Source organism: Peromyscus maniculatus, chromosome 3, assembly GCF_049852395.1.
Source record: "Peromyscus maniculatus bairdii isolate BWxNUB_F1_BW_parent chromosome 3, HU_Pman_BW_mat_3.1, whole genome shotgun sequence".
NCBI classification, from domain to species: domain Eukaryota; kingdom Metazoa; phylum Chordata; class Mammalia; order Rodentia; family Cricetidae; genus Peromyscus; species Peromyscus maniculatus.
The window spans coordinates 119,875,153-119,890,303 of NC_134854.1; the positions used below are offsets into that span (position 1 = coordinate 119,875,153).

The following is a 15,151-nucleotide window of genomic DNA, read 5'->3' on the forward strand; positions in this document are numbered from 1 at the left end:
TCTATCCTTTTCTTGGTGATTCACGATGTTTTCTAAGTGTCTGAGCATTCTTGCCATAAAGTAACTTAAATTCCCTTTAGCTCCCCAGTTTGTTTGACCGGAGCCGTGCTTGTTTCTCATCTTCCGGTTCTGCGGGGCCGTGGATCTTCAGAGGAAGGAAGGAAGGAATGCGCACTCCTGGTTTTCCCTTCAGTGTGGAAAGAAACTTCATGGATATTTCGTCTACCGAATCTCCCTGTCAAAGCCTCCGAGAACCTGCATTTTCGGTACGCAGCCTTCTTTTGTTCTGTATCGTGACTGTAGCTAGTAAGAGGTCTGAATGTTAAAAAGTCTTCTTCCAGCTATACACGAAGCCTTCATAGACCTCGGGTGAGAACTGTACTGCAGAAAATCAAATTCCTTCAAGGCCTCCCAGCTCTCCAGACAGGAATGCTTGAAACACTCTCACTGCGTACAATGCTTTCCTGCCTCTGGAGCTTTCGGAGTGGGAGTCCTCAAGACACAGGGGCTGGGAGGTCAGCAGCTCTGGAGCCATCCCCCCAGACCAACTCTGCTTCTCCCTCGCTGTGTGACATTGGGGGTGTTACATAGCCTCCCTGTTCTCAATGCTGTCATCCGTGATACGGAAATGACAGCATCTCTCCGCTCTATAAAGGCTTCGTTGAGCAAATACGTGTAAAGTACTTAACCCGGAAGTTAAGTACTTGACTGGAAGTTAGAGAGCAACATGTTGACTTCTCTTTACTTTTTCTAATTTGGGAGTAAGAAGCATCACTTCAGAGGTCTGGGTTTTGAGGAAATAGCTCAGCTGCCAGGGGGCTTGCTTCTCAGACACAGGGATCTAAGTTTGATCCCCGAACCTGCCTTCATTTTTATTATTAATTTTTTTAGATTTTTAAGTTTTATGCATACACATGTTTTGCTCACTTGTATCTCTGTGCACCATGTGTGTGCCTGGTGCCCATGGAAGTTGCAAGGGGGTATTGGGTCCCCAGGAACTGGAGTTATAGATGGTTGTGAGCTGCCACAGGGGTCCTGGGACTCGAACCCAGTTCTTGTGCAAGAACAAGTGCTCTTAGCCACTGAGCCATCTCTCCTACGTTTAAGTTATGTGTATGCGTGTGTGTCTATGTCAGTGTGTGCACATGAGTGCAGGGGCCCAAAGAGGCTAGAGCTGGAGTGACAAGCAGTTGTGAGCTGCCTGATGTGAGTGCTAGAAGCCAAACTTCAGTCCTCTGGAACGGTGAGTTCTCTTAACCTATGAGCTAGCTCAATTCACTTTCAAAAAAGCCAGGCATGGTGATCCATGCTTGGACTCCCCAGCACAGAATACTTGGCCAAGTCCACTTTACATACTAAAAAAAAAACAAAACAAACAAACAAAAAAACCATCATGGATGATGCCTGAGACGATCCTCTGGCTTTGACATGTACCAGCACACACATGTGTGACCCTGTCCCTTCCTCTCTTCCCCGCCACACTAAAGTACATCAAAATGTTGTACTTTTTATTTAGGGTCATGAAATTACTAACCAATCTTGGCAATGAATAAAGCATATTAAGGTGACATTTTAAACCATTGACATGTTTTCTTGGAAAAAGGATTTTTTTTTGTCAGTATCTAAAAACAAAATCAGGGTCAATATAAATAAAAATGATCCCTGAAGCCACTTACTTTTTAATTGCGTTTTACTCATCTATCCATTTGATTTTATTATTTTTAGTGTGCATGTGAGTTGGAGGACAGCTCTCGGGAGTTGAACACTCTACACTTGACATGGTCTCAAGCGTTGCTCTCCGTGTCTCTCCACAGCTCCTGGAAACCACTACTGCCTTCTCTCTGCCTAGGACTGCGTCAGACACCCCAGGGAAGTGGACTCCCACAGTGCTCCTTCTCTCATAACTGCTTTTCTCTGAGCATGCTGCCTTCAAAGTTCATCCACGGAACATGGATCAGAATTTCATGCCTTTTTGCAGGCTGAATAATACTCCATTGACTGTGTTTCTAGATATTGTTTGTCTACTCAGTTACTGCTGAGCCTCTTTGGAGGTTTTCATTTTTGGTCATTGTTAATTAGACTGCTGAAGAGCCAGGTGTGGAAGCACGCAAGTGTAATCCCAGCACTCAGAGTCTGAGGCAGGAAGGTCGTGAGTTCAAGGCCAGAGTGTGCTATGTAGCTAGACTCCGTGTCAAAACAATGAAAGGCACAGAGAGAAAGCATTGGTCCCTGCTGGCCAGTGTTGTGAAGGAGACAGCCGGAGGTGACTTTCTGGCTGATGTAGTGATTCTGTTAGGCATTTTGAGAGAGAGCCACACGACTTCCACTGTTTCCCACAGTGTCTACACCATTTCACATTCCTGCCATAGTGTGCAAAGATTCTGATTTCCCCACAGCCTTACCCGCACAATGAATTACTTCTCTACTGCACTGTTTTCAAACAGCGACCAGCCATTCTAATTTGTGTGTGTGTGTATACAGACGTATGTGTGTGTGCGTGTGTGCGCGTACAGATGTATGTGTGTGTGAATGTGTGTACACACAGACGTGTGTGTACCTGTGCCCCTGCTTGTGCACATGCTGAAGCTAGAACAGAGACAGACATGGGCGCTGTCTTAGTCTCTGTTCTGTTGCTAGAAAGAGACACCAGGACCGGAGGAACTCTTATCAAAGAAAGCGCTGAACTGGGCTAGCTTACACTTTCAGAGGTTTAGTCCATGACATGAAGGGAGGCTTGGAGCTGGAGAAGTAGCTGAGAGTGCATCTGGGTCAGCAGGCAACAGGAAGAGAGAGAGACTGGGGCTGACTTAGGCTTTTGAAAGCTCAAAGCCCACCCCCCCATGACACACTTCATTCAACAAGGCCACTCCTGCTAATCCTTTCAAATAGTGCCACGCCCTGCTGACCAAGCTTTCAAATCTGTGAGCCTAGGGATGGGGGCCGTTCTTATTCAAGCCGCCACAGGTGCTCTGCCCTAGCATTCCCCTCTTATTCCCTAGAGACAAGGCCATTCACTGAAACTGAGTTAGGCTCGCAACCAGCACATCTCAGGGGTCCTCCTTTTTCTGCCTCCATAGTGCTGGGATTAAAGGCACACACACACACACACACACACACACACACACACACACACACACACACACACACCCATGTCTGACTTTCCTACATGGCCATTTGAACTCAGGCCTCATGCTTATACAGCACTCTTCCTCCTGAACCATCCCAGCAGCCCACAGTATGGTTCCCATTTCCCCAGTGACTCCTGATGGTGAACAGGACATAGTTCTTAATGCCTTTCCAGCCAATTCTGTGGGAAGAGTTCGGATACCAAACCTAGGACTCAGTGACCACTTAGACTTTCTGATATCTTATCTGTAATGGGTCAAAGAGCTGAGAATAAGTGACTGTTGAATGTTTAGCCCTAAACAGGCCATTTATTTTAACCCTATCCTACCCTAAGACATAGAGAAAAAGGACAGAATCATGGAAAAGAGGGAAGAAAGAATATGAGTCAGTTACAATCTGGTCAAAATTCCCAGCATGAGTAGAGGAGAGGATCCTGAGGTCCAGCCCTACCTGAACTGCTATTGGCAGCTGGTGGCTGCTGAAGAGGGAAGAGTCAATTTTCTCTAGGGCTGTGGTCCCTGGGAGGTTGCCCATGCTCTAGTGGTAGCCCCATGCCTCTGCACATATGGGCGGCACTAGTTGGAGTTAGTGAGTTATTAAAAAAGAATAAAGAGGAAATTAGTGTTGGAAGGGTTGGATAAGGAGAAAAGGAGGAATGGGATTTGCTATGATCAAATTCATTTGTGTATGATATACACACACATATACATATATGTTATATACATGAAGGGATTTGTCAAAGAACAGACAAAATCATTAAATATCAACCATTAGCTTTGTTCATCTGTCCATCAGTCCTGAGCTAGTTAAGTGTTTAACTGTGAATACAAATAAAATAATTTGGGGCCAGAGAGACGGCTCAGTGGTACAGAGTACCAACTGCTCTTCCAGAGCCCTGGGTTTGATTGCCAGCACCCACATGGTGGCTCACAACTATCCCAAGGGACTCCCATCCCAGGGACTCTGATGCTCTTTTCTGGCCTCTGTGAACAGCAGGCATGCACTTGGTGCATAGACATGCATGCAGGCAAAACACCCCATACACACACACACACACACACACACACACACACACACACACACACACAATTTTTAAAGAAAAAAAAACTTCACAAGTAGAATGCTTGTGCAGAATTTTAGCAACATATTATAGGCAATTTGTCTAAAGTGCAGAACAGTTGCTATTTAAAATTTTTTAAATTCTTTTTCTTTTAGTTTTAGTTTATTTTTCTCTCTGGGAAGAGAACCTCTATAAAATGGGAGTTTATCAGTCAACTTTGGGGCATTTGCTTTTATTTCAACATGGAAGGGTGCTGTGGGATGGTCTTTCTGTATGCTGTGAATGTGTTCCTCTCATTGGCCGATAAATAAAGCCAATGTGAGGCAGAAAAAGTTAGGTGGTCCATTCAAACTGAAGCTGGAGATGGAGAGGGGTGGAGTCAGAAGAGACGCTGCCGGCTGCCAGGGGAGCAAGATGTAACAGAACACAGGTGAAGCCAGGAGACACATGTCTATACATAGATTAATAGACATGGATTAATTTAAGATGTAATAGCTAGCTCACAGTAAGCCTGAGCCGTAGACCAAACAGTTTGCAATTAATATTAAGCCTCTGACTGGTCATTCGGGTACAGGCCAGGCGGCACACAGGAAAGCTTCCAGTTACAGAAGGGTAACTGTATTCTTCATCCTCATCAATGGCAACACAGACGTTTGGATGGTTATGGTAGTGTGAGCTTTCCTCTGTCCCCAGCGAACGCCTCTGAATGTGCTCACCGACACACCCAAGGCTTTGGTATTCACAGAACTGAGCACGCACCTTTGACCAGCAGCTTCTCTCACGGCCTCAGTCTGTTCTCACTGGAAGGATCCTTGCGTTCTGTTGGCCCTGCGCCAATGTCATCTTTTCCTTCCCCACATCCTTTCTTCTGGGTTTTTCCGCAAAGCCTGGAACACAGAGCAGAGAGGCTCAGTCATTTCTGCAGCACATGGGAGGACCATCAATCTCAAGTCAGTGACGAGACCCATTTCTTTCCAACTCCCCCCTGGCTGGCTACTGTTTAATCACAGTTTTAAAAGTTCACGTAATTAGATATTTAGAACAGAGATCTGGCAAGGTAGTGATGAAACTGGGCCGTTCTCCTTAACAGCTGAAGATGCGACAGCAATTTGACCTCCGAGTCAGCGGACATCTGGTATCAGGCTTGCCTGGTCTCGATAGGAGGAGATTCTGAAGTACAACAAGTTATCCACCGATATATAATCAGGGCTGTCAGGGTAGGAGCGAGAACTCAGGATAATAGCACCTTAGACTCACATCTCAGGATTACTGAAACCAGCAGGGCAGCTCTGACTCCAGTTTTGAACAGATGACGACTATGGTAAGGATGAAGCTGGATGTGGATGCTGCCAAACTAACCGTTAGTGTGGGCACGGTGCCTCGAGACCATTTAGATGTATCCATCATACTCCCTATAAACGACATGGCTTTCCTCTGGAGACTCTGCTTCAGTCAGTGAGCATACCTCCCCCTTGTCAATGGTGTGGCCAAACTGCTTCACAGAGCAGCGCACAGACACTGGACAAGGAGGGCAGACGCAGCAGATGTGGCTTTCATTGTTCCATTGTGTGGATGAATGAGACGCTTGTCTCCCTATCCCCTTGGCGGCTCCCCGCCCACTTGCCCCTCTCTAGCCCCTCTGGATATGAGTGCGAGGGTCAAGGTGGTGCAGGAGGCAGAAGGAACTCAACATGGTTCCCTACAAGCACCTTTGCCCCGCCCTGTTCACAGATGCCACAGAACAAGTCCATCTTCCCGCGCCGACACCATGCCAGTCAATTTCTCATGGGTGTGACAAAGATCTTAAATGATTTCAAAGGAAGAGATCTTTGTTCACGGTTTCAGAGGTTTAGCTCCGGCTTGGCTTCCTCCATTGCTAGGAGGTAGACTAGAACACCATGGTGGGAGGAGCATGTGGACGGACGGAGAGGAGGCCATCACAGGAAGGACAGAGGGAGAGAAGGAGGGAGGTTCAGACCATCAAGGGCCCACCCTCATGACTTCTTCTTTCCAGCTTGGCCCCACTTTCAAATAGTTGCCCCACCTTCCAATAGAGCAACCCATTTAATCATTCACTAATGAACGAATCCGCGGATGAAGCCAGAGCCCATCCACTGAGAGCTTTAACACACAAGCATTTTGGAAGACACTCAAGTCTAAACCATGATAGATTTTAGGAGATCTGTTACAAATGAAACACAGTGCAGGTGGGGAGTTCCATGCACTATTTTCCAGTGTCCTTCTAGAAGGAATTCCCAAGTTGTTTCAGGAGCGAGTTCATTGACTTTACTATTCCAAAGCTGATAAAGGCTGCTTTTGTGTTAGCTATTTTAACCAAACATTAAAATGCCAAAAGCTAGCCATGGTGGCTCCCACTTGCAATCCCAGTACTCAGGAAGCCGAGACAGGAGGATTTCCAGGAGTTTAAGGCTAGCCTAGGCTGTGTTGTAAGTCTAGGCGTGTTTGTCTCTAGTGTGAGACCTTGTCTCAGCAAAGAAGCAAAGGCAATAAAACTGGATATAAATAGCGAGAACTGGTGTTTAGAGAGTAGTGATGAGAGGAGGAAATGGGCAGTACAAGATGAGAATGAAGATTCTGCTCATTCCCTTGACCCTCATAATTTTAGGGTAAACCATTGGTTTCAGAAAAATTACATAGAGATAGATCCTAAACTAAGCCCCCCCTCTATAGATAAGATAAATGAGGGTCAACATGAGGAGACATGTAAGAGGTAACACAATCACCCTCAAAAGACTTACACACTTCCTACTTTGTTACATCTTGTGCCATGTCTTTGATGTATCCACTAGGCAACAAAAACTTAAGCAGTCAAGCCATTTAGTGCTGATATACCAAGCCATGTTGCATACATCAAGCATAAGAAACTAGTTCAATCTCTTAGGTAAGCAGACATCACACAGCTTAAATAAACTCAGACCACAAGAGCAGAAAGGGGAAATAAACAGAACCTTCCCGACTACCTAGAATAGCTACCATCGATTGAGGACCAACCCTAAGACATGCAGCATCCCATGCCCATCACTTACGGTGACACTAATGCTTCCAGGAACTCTGAAAATAACACACACATTAATGTACCCTGAAAACGAGGAAACCGAGCCAGAAAAATGAGATACCCTGTCTGAGGTTGCACACAGCTAGTAAGTTCTCAGGTCCTATGACTCCCCATATACACACCAACTTCCTGTCTGTGATGAGCTGTTCAATAAGTCACGGAAATAGGCATCTGCTGGGAAACCCCGGCGTCTAGGAATAGAAGCAGCATGGAAAGCATTTAGAATGAGCTAAACAGAAGAGAGAGGAAACAGACTTAGCGCATCATTGTGGTTTCAACAGGCTCCCGCTTTGAGCACTTGGTCCCAGCTGGTGGCACACTTGTGGCAAACTGTAAATTTTGGGAGATGGGATCTAGCTGGAGGGAGTCGTCACTGGTGGTCTAACTTGGAAGGCAATTCTAGGCCTCCAGTGCCCTCCTTTCTCTGCTCCTTGTCCATCATGGGGTGAGAACCTCTCCTGTCACATGCTCTCCTGTTATGGCATTCTTCCCAAGTGGATGGAGCCAAGTTACTTTGGATTGAACCCTCCGGGACCAGGAACCAACAGTAAGTCTGTCCTTCCTTTAAATTGTTCTTTTCAGTATTTCGGTCATGGTGACGTGAAAGTAACTAATACAAACACTAGAGGAATCTGTTTTATAATTATTCTATCAATGGGGGGCACGCCAAAGATCAGAGAACACACCAACCATGTAAATGTAATTACAACATACAACTTAATTCTTAGAAGTCAGCCGAAGAAACTTGTGGTATTAGGTCCTTGACGATGGGACAAGAAGAGCTGGTTCTCGGTGAGTTAGAATGAGTGGCTTTGGTTCAACAGCAGCATTCTTTTTCTAGGGCTGTCATAACAAAATGAGGCAGCCTGCACACTTAAATGAGCAAAATCTATCTCCTTGGGTTTCTGAAGGCTGGAAGTTCAAGATCAAGGCAACGGCAGGGTGACTTGCATGTGGTCTCCATTCTTGGCTTGCAGATGGCTGCCCTGCACTTTCTTTGTACAATCTTTCCTCTGTGTATGCAGCCCTGGTGTTTCTTTCTGTGTTTACCCTTCCTCTTTTTACAAGGACATTAGTCAGATTATATTAGGACTTGTCTTAACAGACTCATTGTGCTGACTCGTTTTTTATGTCAACTTGACACAAACTAGGTTCATCTGGTTAGGAGGATTAATTGGGGAAATGTTTCCACATATCAAGCAATAGGCAAGTCTGTCCAGTATTGTCTTGATTAATGATTGATGTGGGAGGGCCTCACCCATTGTGGGTGGTGCCACCCCTGGTCAGATGGTCCTTGACAGTATAAGAAAGCAGGCTGAGCAAGCCACTAGGAGCAAGCAAGTAAGCAGCAGCCCTTTGTGGCTTGACTCCAGGTTAGATCTTTGAGTTTCTGCCATGACTTGTCAGTGATGGAGTATGACTTGAAAGTTGTAAGATGAAATACACCCTTCACTCTCCCAAGTTGCTTTTAGTTACAGTGTTTTCTAGAACATCAAAACTAAGATGCTTTCAGAGGCCAGATAGAAGAGGGTATCACATTGGCTGGGACTCTGAGAATTAAACTTGGATGATTTGGAAGAACTGCCAGCACTCTTAACTGCTAAGCCATTTTTCCAGCTCTAAAATAAAATTACATTTTATTTATTTGTGTGTGTGTGTGTGTGTGCGTGTGCGTGTGTGTGTATTCTGGTGATTGAACTCAAGTCTTCAGGCTTAGGGGTAAGTACCTCTACCCATTGAAATATCTTGTTAGCCCCATAGGTAAAATTTTAAATTGTGTCTCACATCGACATTAGTTTTTATGTAAGTATAAAATAAAACTGTAACCGATAAAATGTAACACTGAAAAATCCCTTGAGTAGAGTCTGGTGGCAGAGGCCAGCACACCACATCAGCCTCAGCATGGCTAGCTTTGCCTTCAAAGTTGCAAGTGATAACATTCTCTTTGAGCACCACATGAAACAGTTGGCTTCACATGTAAACAACCAGCATAAAAGGATGCACAGCATTAATGAACAGAATCACTTTACACATAAAATGCTTGGAAAAACTTCTGAGAGGGACCAAAGCACAGGAAATCAAGGTCGCCATCTCACACCCGCCTCTTGAATTTGCAGACACTAAACACACATATGATAGGAAGCCACTGCCGTTGGCTTTGTTTCTTAACTTCTGTAGCCAGGGAGTCTCCCTCCCCAGTTCCCCACCCTCAGTGAAACCATGAATAAGACCTATGTTCTGTGTACCACATCTGGGGAAATGCTGAACTCAGGCTGAGTGTTAAGATGCTATCAACTGGTCAAAACAAAAACAAACAAAAACAAAACAAACAAACAAAACATGTATAACACTTAGCACTGATTATTAAGGAAACAGAGTGAACTATAGTCAAGAACTACCTCACACCCATCTGAGTGGCTATGAGAAACAGGAAAAAACAAGAATTGACAACAGTGTGCAAAACCCAGAACTGCTGCAGGGTGCTGATGGGGATGTAGGATGCTGCACTGTTAAAGAGTTTGCAGACCCTCAAAAGATGAGTCATAAGCTTTCCATGTGGTTCTTCAGGGACCACTCTAGGCGTGCTCCTCAAAAAAAAGTTGTACACTGATGTTCATAGCTGCATTTTTTTTCAATAGCTAAAGCAGGAGACAATTCAGAACTCGATTGACAGATGAATCAACAAAATTAATACACCGTTCAATGGAAGGTTATTCAACCCTGAAAAGAATGAAATTTAGACACATGGTAAAATGGGGGTGAATCGCAAAAACATGACACTAAATGGAAGGAGCCAAAACACAGAAGACAAGTATTGCCGAGTCAGAGAGAAAAAACAGAAGACACCAGGAAGTGAGGACCTGAGGGATGGAAGTGAAAAGGAGGAAAGAGGTTTAGTTTGAGATGATGCCAAAGTTCAGAACATGGCTGCCAGTTGGAGTTTGAACAGTGCAAATGTACTTACTCTATTGAAACTGTACATTTTGAAATGGGAACATGAGTGCTGTATATATTTTTACCACCAGAAGGAAAATTGCTCAGAAAAAAAAAATCACAGGATTAAAAGTGGGCAGGAGGATGAGGAGCTATTCCTTTAGAATCAGTGAAACGTGCCATTCTACTAAAGAACCTAACAGTTGACAAATGCCTGGCTTGCTTAGATGACGACTTCACAGCCCAGAACGCAGGGAGAGCTTCGAGGAAAAGCGTCATTCTAGGAAGGGCTTCTTGGTGAGGAAGGCATGGGACATGTCTTAGTTAGGGTTTCTGTTGCTGTGACAAAAATGTCATGACCAAAAAGCAAGTTGGGGAGGAAAGGGTTTATTTGGCTCACACTTCAGCATTGCTGTTCATCACCAAAGGAAGTCAGGACAGGAACTCAAGCAGGGCAGGAACCTGGAGGCAGGAGCTGATGCAGAGGCCTTGGAGGGGGGCTGCGTACTGGCCTGCTTCCTCATGGCTTGCTCAGCCTGTTTTCTGATAGAACACAGGACCACCAGCCCAGGGATGGCACCACCCACCATAGGCTGGGCCCTCCCCCCATTGATCACTAATTGAGAAAATGCCTTACAGCTGGATCTCATGGAGGCATTTCCTCAACGGAGGCTTCTTTCTCTCTGATGATTGTAGCTTGTGTCAAGTTGACACCCCAACCCAGTCAGTACAAAGCACAAAGGTTAGCCTCTGCTCTTGGGAGTTTAAAGCCACAGAGGGAGCATCACTGGAGGTCCCGCACAGCCTCAGGCTCTCCCATTGACTCAGCCCTACCTGCTGTCTCGGTAGCAGTCCCCAGGGGTGACACACAGTAACACAATGTAAAACAACAAACCCCATCCATGAGCCACACTCAAAGCAATTAAAGTTTCCTTTACACACGGATTTCACATCCTATCTTCACTTTTAAAAAAGACAGAACCACACACAATTTAATGTCCTTGTATTGATTTTTTCCAGTCCAATTTCTCCTTAGCTATATCACAGGCAACCACTATCATGAATTAAATAAATATCTATTTATGTGTGCAGGTATTTTGTATGGTTTTGTGGGTTTGAGCATTTTAAAAAGTGCTTCATATTATATTGTACATTTTACTCAAAGTTTTATTTTTATTTTTTAGCTATTTTCATTTTGCTCCAAAGAGCACTGGATCTCTCACTGCTCTGTAGTGCTCAGTTCATATACAATTTTTGCTCAAAATAATGGACACCGCAGTACACACTGTATTTGTGACCTTTCTGTCCTTGGGACAGCATACCAGGCAGAAGCAGCTTAAGGGGTAGAGGATTTATGCTGGCTTATGGTTTCAGAGGGTCTCAGTCCATCACAGCAGAGCAGACATGATAGGGCCACACTACATGGTGGCAGGGCTGTAAGGTGCAGGCTTTTTCACACGGTGCAGACAGGAAGCAGAAAGCTTGGGGTGGAACCAGGGGTAAGCGTAACCTTCCAAGGCCTGCACCCAGTTACCCACTTCCACCACTCACACCTCGTTCCCCAATAGCTCTACAACATCCCAACAGTGCCCCAAGCTGGAGACCGAGCGTTTAGAACCGGAGCCTTCAGATTCAAACCTTAGCCTATGTCATAGTTAACTTTAGTTGCCAAATTAACATACTGGGGGAAAGGAAGCCCTCGACTGAGGAAATTCTCTCTCTCTCTCTCTCTCTCTCTCTCTCTCTCTCTCTCTCTCTCTCTCCTTCCTCCCTACCTCCCTCTCTCTCCATCCCTCCTTTTCTTTCTTTTTTCAAGGGGTTTCTCTGTGTAGCCCTGGCTATCCTGAAACTCACTATGTAGACCAGGCTGGATTCAAACTCAAAGATCAGCCTGCCTTTGCCTTCTGAGTGCTGGGATTAAAGGCATGTGCCACCACCGCCCAATGGCACATTTTCTTAGTTGCTGATTGATCAAGGAGATCAATGCCATCCCTAGGAAAGTGGGCTTGAGCTATAAAAGAAACGTAGCTGAGCAAGGCAGAGGAAGCAAGCCAGTAAGCAGCATCCCTCTGTGGTCTCTGTTTCAATGTCTGCCTCCAGGTTCCATCCTTGACTCCCCTAGATGACAGAATATTACTGCAGTGGTTTGAAGGAAGAGGCCACCATCGACTCCTATGTTTGATGCTTGGTCCCTAGTTGGTGAGACTGTTTGGGAAGGATTAGGAGGTGTGTCACTGGGGGAGGGCTCTGAGGTTTCAAAGACTCCCACCATACCCAGTGTGCTTTCTCTGCTTCCTGTTTTCAGATGAAGATGTGAACTCTTAGCTGTTCCTACCACCACACCTTTCTTCTGCCATCCTGGGTTCTAACCCTCTGAAACTGTAAGCCCAATTCAATGCTGTGTTTTATAAGTTGCCTTGGTCATGGTATTTTGTCACAGTGATAGAAAAATAACTAACACAATTGTCTATAAAGCTAATTTGTTTTTAGTGTTTATCATAGTGTTAATCATCACAGCAACAGAAAGCAGGCTAGGACCCAGTGCATCTTTGACTGTTCTCTGCGCAACTGTGGAAGTTGTGTATGACTCACACTCTCTGAGCACCAGGCCACACTGTGAGGACATGAGCAGGAATTTCTCCCTGGGGTCCCTCAGTTCCCCTGAGTATTTGGAAGTTCGGGTTAGTATTTTGTGAGCTGGAATGGGAGCACAGGGATGCTGAGCTGTGTACAGTACACAAGTGTCTGGAATAATCAGCCTTGTTCCCCACAAAGCAACCAAGAGGCTCCTCTTCAAACGGCATCCAGTTTGAAGTAGGATCTTTGTGTTGCAGAGGGTGTGCATCTGTGAGTCTAATTAGGGGGTGACAGCTCGTTCTCCAGTGCCAAGTGCCACAGCTGAAGTGCCTGTTTGCCTTCACTCCTTGCCAAATGCCACTGTCAGCCTTCAGACGTCTGCTGCTCTGATGGGCATAAAATGCCGTCTCCCTGCGCTCTAAGCTTGTGGGGATTTGATTGTATTAGTGATGTGGGAAACCTGTTCATATTTCTGCAGCTCATGTCCCTCCCTAGGAAGGCATCAACCAGTAAAGCGTCCACTCCACTGGGTAGTTAGAATTCCCCTCTGATGGTGGGACCTATGCTGGAGATCTGGGGTTGTGAATGTCTTCCACCAGTTTGTCGTCTGCTTTTAATTTATGCTATCAGATCATGCGGAAGTTACATATTTTGATTATAGTGAAGCCCGTGTAATCTTAAGAGATACATTCCTAATTTATAAAATCTACTTTAACATCATAAAGATAGCCTTTATTTTCTCACCTTTTTTTCTTCATTATGTGTAGTTTTTTGATCCACCTCATAATTTGGTTTTGCATAAAGTGTGAATTAGGAATCTGATTGTGTTTTTCTTGCGGCAAATCAGTTGTAGTAACACCATTTACTTTTGAGACCCTGTTTCCCCCTTTTGACTTCTGATATATGCTGTGTGCTTTTGGAGGGGGTAATTTTGTGTGTGTTCATCTTCCCGCCCCACCTCTGCTGTGTGTCTATGAGTACAGGCACATATATAGCATGTGTGTAGAGGTCAGAGATGCTCTATCTGGCTTAGTCCTGCCTAAGTCTTGCACTTTATCTCATATCATCTGTTATTCATTCAGCTTCAACCACACCAGCTTTCTTTAGGGACACTAAATATCTCCAGCTAATTTCACCTTGGGACTCTCCACCTTGTAGCTTCCTCTTCCAGAAATTGGTTCTATAGTTAGGTGTATGGTTGGTTCTTGGTGTGTGCCCCTCAGCTCAGATATCTGCTCTCAGAGAAATCATTCCTAACCATCAGACAAGAGCGGTCCAACCACCAGTAATAGTGCACTTCCTCTGTTTCTGCCATTTAAATTTATCTTCTTTAACTTTTTTTTCTTTTTTCTTTTTTGGTTTTTCGAGACAGGGTTTCTCTGTGTAGCTTTGTGCCTTTCCTGGAACTCACTTGGTAGCCCAGGCTGGCCTTGAACTCACAGAGATCCGCCTGCCTCTGCCTCCCGAGTGCTGGGATTAAAGGCGTGCGCCACCACCGCCCAGCTATCTTCTTTAACTTTTTAAAAAGATTTATTTATTCATGTATTTTATGTGTATGAGTGTTCTGTCTTCATGCATACCATACGAAGGAATCTGATCCCATTACTGATAGTTGTGAACTACCATGTGGTTGCTGGGAATTGAACTCGGGACCTTTGGAAGAGCAGTCAAATGCTTTTAACCACTGAGCCATCTCTCCAGCCCCCCTTCTTTAACTTTTGTATGTAGATATGTATGTGTGTGTGTGTGTGTGTGTGTGTGTGTGTGTGTGTGTGTGTGTGTGTGTGTAGTCACATGAGTGCAGAAGCCAGAGGCAAACCTCAGTTGTCTTGCTTCAGGATGGCATCTATTTTGTTTTGTTTTTTGGAAACAGAGTCTCTCACTTTTACCTGGAACCTTCTAGTTTGGCTGGTCAAGGAAGCCATAGGGATCCACTTGTCTCTGTCCCTGTCCCCTACTTCCTACAAGTGCTGGGATTATAAGAACACCCGACCCTGCCCAGCTTTTTTATGTGGGTCTTCAGGCTTGCATGGCAAGCATGTTACCAACTGAACATCTCCTCAGACCACTGGTATTTGCCCACAGTAAAGACTGAGCTCTACAGAACTAAGGACCATATTGTCCTATTCTTTTCACACAGCATCACATAGTAGGTGGTCAATCAGTAGATGATTGTTAGACAAGTGAGTAAATGATCTTCTGTATCAGGATTTTTTGGACTGCCAGCCCCCAAATCATGACATGGAGACTTAATATTAGTTATGAATGCTCGACCTTAGTTTAGGCTTGTTCTACTAGCTCTTATAACTTAATTTAACCTGTTTCTCTTCATCTACATTTTGCCTTGGGCTTTTTTATCTTTCTTTCATTCTGTATGT

At 45.0% G+C, this 15,151-nt stretch overlaps 1 protein-coding gene across 2 annotated transcripts in view; it reads right to left on the minus strand.

The window, feature by feature from the left end:
• The window catches only part of Frmd4b (FERM domain containing 4B), a 338,430-nt gene that overhangs the window by 236,522 nt on the left and 86,757 nt on the right, over positions 1-15,151 (minus strand). For both annotated transcript variants that reach the window (XM_006972576.2, XM_076567441.1), the window contains exon 2: positions 4,946-5,073. The gene's annotated coding sequence lies outside the window, so the exon portion shown is untranslated. The remainder of the gene's footprint in view (positions 1-4,945; positions 5,074-15,151) is intronic.